The following is a 4,414-nucleotide window of genomic DNA, read 5'->3' on the forward strand; positions in this document are numbered from 1 at the left end:
GCTTCTTGCTTGTCTGCATATGTACTCATCTGTCTGTGTCCCTGTCTATGCTCGAACCTGTCCGCGTGCTTGACTTCCTGCCTGCGTGTTGCCTGTCTATGTGCCTGGTTGTGAGTATGCTCTTTTGCCTTTGGGCTTGGCTGTCTGTGTCTTTGTCTGACGGTGTGCTTGGGTTTCTGTGTGCTTGTCTGTTTATGCGCTTGGCTGTGTGTAAGCTCCCCTGCCTTTCTGATTCACTGCCTGTGTGTTTGTCGGTTTGCGCTTCACTACTTACGTGCTCGCCTGTTTTCGTATTTACATCTTCATTGTACTACACAGACAGACACGCACGCACGTACATACGCGCGCACATACACACGCACGCAAACGCGCGCGCGCACACACGCACGCACACACACGCACGCACACATGAAGACCATTACTTCATTATACATTTATGCGGTACTCCCCTATTAAACTATTCACGTGCCCTAATTTAACTATTTCTTCATCACACTGAAAGCCACCAGGACGCAAGATAACATTATGTAAATGGCGCTTTCGTTTGCAAACACATGTTTCAAATCTCAGCGGAATTGGTGCTTTTATCTCTTCAGCAGCTACTAGATTTTCTGTCACTAAACAACACAAGCAGTCGGCCAGAAACCTAACCAGACAAAATTACACGCGAGAAGCGCGAGTGCCTCAACAGCTTCTTTTTTTTTTACTTTCACATCGAGCGAAATGTTTTCCCTTCCTCTCGGGGTCACCCGCTGAAATCTATGGAAAAACAGCAAAAGCACTTAGATTAATATTTCCGGCGCGCTGGCTATCCCTTCAGAATCGCCTCTGCGAAATGTTCACTCCTCGTATTGCTGATATAAAGCCCCGACCCCCACATCAAACAGAAGCGGTAAAATGTCGTAAAAAAAGTTAAAGCAGTCGTAGGTGAAACTAGAGCCGACGTGGAATCCGTTTGCGCATTTTTCGTAGAACCACGTTCGTTTGGTGAACCGTACCCGGTAGATGTCAATGTATTATGTGATAATTCTGCATCCTGTGATAACACCACACCGTGTGATCACATTGCATCCTGTGATACCTCTGTATTATGTGATAATTCTGCATCCTGTGATATCACCACACCATGCGATCATAGCGCACCATATTATAGCCCTGTATCATGTGATAATTACATCCGGTGATAACATCATACCATGCTATAGCGCGGCATTGCGTGATAACCCTGCGCCATGTGACAACACTACATCATGCGATAACTCGGCACTTCGTGATATATTACTGACTGATATAAGACTACTGACGTATTATAATATGATGCGATACCGATACAGGTATGGTACATATACTGATATGATACTGACAGGATATAGTGCTGAGGGAGGGGGGGGTATGGTACTGAAACGGATACTGATATGACACTGATACTTATACTGATATAAGATTGCGCCACATGATAAAACTGCACCATATGATAACTCGACACCCTCTGATAAACGACTGTCCCACCTCTTACTTCACGGCACCGTGAGCATTGGATGATACAATAAAACATTTGGCGTTTGTGTTTAAATCTCCGACGCAGCGTTGCAAACTTTTTGCAACGTCACGAAACCGCATTGCCCGTCGCCAAGGCGACGCCAGAAGATAGAATATCGGTAATCGTTCACCGTGTCTTCCGGTCGGCAAGTGCGCATGCGCGCCATCTTGCCGATGGTTGTTACCGAATAGGAATCGGCCAAGTGGCTGCTCTCTGTTTCTCCCCCCCCCCACACACACACACTGTCCTCATAGGCTACATGTGCAGATGACAGTCATGACAACAAGGAGGTGATGTTGAGCACCTCGTGCCAATATCCATGAGTAGTCAAGTAGATCGAATGTGTCATCAGAGTTTCTCGTAGCCTACCCCGCAATAGACGCCTCGCGTGGATAAACCCTTTTAATTAGCTACCGTCGACCGAGCCCGGTATTTGACACAATGCGGGGAAACTCGCGGCCCGTGAGAAACAAACGCGATCGCATATCCAGCGAATGCGAAAAAAACAACGGCTATCAAATTCCAGACGAGAAATCGATAGGCGTCAGGAAAACCGCGTAAACAACACGGTCCCGTTAAAGCCGCACTATGCGCATCCAACCGCTAATTTCTCCAGTACTAGACTAGCGAATATTTCGTGTCATGCATAATCACACTACCTTATGACAAAATAAACTCTAGTTCCTCCCATGTCACTCCGCGTTGTCTTATAAAAGGCATTTGAAAATACCTCCAATGTTGTTCAAATTCTCCAATGTTGTTCAAATTCTCCGATGTTGTTGACACTTTCGCGTTGCTCTGCCAAGCAACCGTGGAGCGGTGCTGCGGTACAGCGGTACGGGTGTAGCAAAGATAAAAACATGTGACGTCACCTAACCGATTCTTGGCGAAATTGTTTGGCAAACAATTTAGCGTTGGCGCCAGATTACCATATTTCGCACCTCTTTCTTGTGGGTTTTAAGCAAACGCGCACTGAAATGAGAGGAACTAGAGTTTATTTTGCCATAAGGTAGTGTGATTATGCATGACACGAAGTATTTGCTAGTCTAGTACTGGAGAAATTAGCGTTTGGATGCGCATAGTGCGGCTTTAATAGCGGCCGTACCCGCACGGACAGAAAATCCATACGAATATAGGCTGGAGAGGAACGACGATAAGTACGACATTTAACATTTTTTTCCCGGCGAAGTATATGAAAACACAATGAGAGCTTTTGCGCAAACTACGCGTACGTCATAAATCAGCGCAGACAATGGAGCTGTCACGTGATAGTTGACCGTCCATACGGCGCGCGGCTCGCATCGCGCGCGGTGACTGACGGGAACTCAGCAGCTCAAATAATGATTCGATTGCGTATAATGCAAACAAGCCGCGAGCAGGATTTCATGCAAAACAGGGATATATTTAACCGCTGTCGAGACGCGATCATCATAATGCGTGATACCATGTTGATGTGTGTGTGTGTGTGTGTGTGTGTGTGTGTGTGTGTGTGTGTGTGTGTGTGTGTGTGTGTGTGTGTGCGTCAGTGACAGTCAACCATTAGCGACACCCAACGGAATTGACGAAATGGGTATCTGTTCCGAGCAAACACATCGCGAGACGGAAAAACGCGAAAAACGCAAAACGGAAATCCTTGAGTGATACTAGTAATGAAAGTGTCAATGACACTGTAGCTCACCACAAAAAAGGACACAAATGAGTGAGTGAGAAGAAGCCCGTTTTAATTGAGCAACCATCGACGTACATTATAGAAACGAAGAGTATATATGGGAGAACTCCCATTATATACTCTTGATAATTATGTGTAATTTTTTATGTGAAAATAATAAATAATATTATATATAAATTATAAATAATTTATAAACCAAAATGAATCACAATTTGTGACGGTAGATGGCGCTATACCCGCGTTGATGTTTCCTAGCATAAATCATTATATCATAATAATATAATAATAATAGTATAAATCATAATATGTTCATAGCAGGAATTCTGCATTAAAGATATTGTCAATGAAATCTTGTAAAACGAACCAGACGAGTGTGACACCACAGACTGTTTGTTATCTGCGTGTCTATATAATATGCTATATAATTGCCTCACCATACATGCGATCATAAGCGCCCACCGCCTATTGACTGTCTTTTCTGCCGGATTTCAGCAGCGCCACCTGTGTTGACAAACATCGCGGTTGCACGTATATCGTGACAAAATGTGAATAGCCTCGATTTGTCTAGACAGTTTTCGCGCGAACACGACAGCACCCGATAAACGGGATGTTTACTTTACCGCAATCGCGATGCGTCAGCGAAATTCGAGCCATTATAGGTATATCGTAGATTTAAATTTGGTTTGCGTGCTCGGTTAGCGACAACGGAAGGCTGTGAGGGACGTATCTATGAAGTACGCAGAACACGGCAACACTGTGCGCGGCTGTAACATCGTATTGAATTACCTCAAAATACCGTGCCGCATGCGATAACGTCAACACTGCAACACGTAAAGTTACACTAAACTCAACAATAAATCTGCATCGTGTGATATCACGACACCGTGTGATCACATTGCATCCTGTGATAGCTCTGTATTATATGATAATTCTGCATCCTGTGATATCACCACACCATGTGATCACATTGCATCCTGTGATACCTCTGTATTATGTGATAATTCTGCATCCTGTGATAACACCACACCGTGTGATCACATTGCATCCTGTGATACCTCTGTATTATGTGATAATTCTGCATCCTGTGATAACACCACACCGTGTGATCACATTGCATCCTGTGATACCTCTGTATTATGTGATAATTCTGCATCCTGTGATAACACCACACCGTGTGATCACATTGCATCCTGTGATACCTCTGT

The sequence above is a fragment of the Priapulus caudatus genome, unplaced genomic scaffold (genome assembly GCF_000485595.1).
Source record: "Priapulus caudatus unplaced genomic scaffold, Priapulus_caudatus-5.0.1 Scaffold222, whole genome shotgun sequence".
Classification (NCBI taxonomy): Eukaryota; Metazoa; Priapulida; class Priapulimorpha; order Priapulimorphida; family Priapulidae; genus Priapulus; species Priapulus caudatus.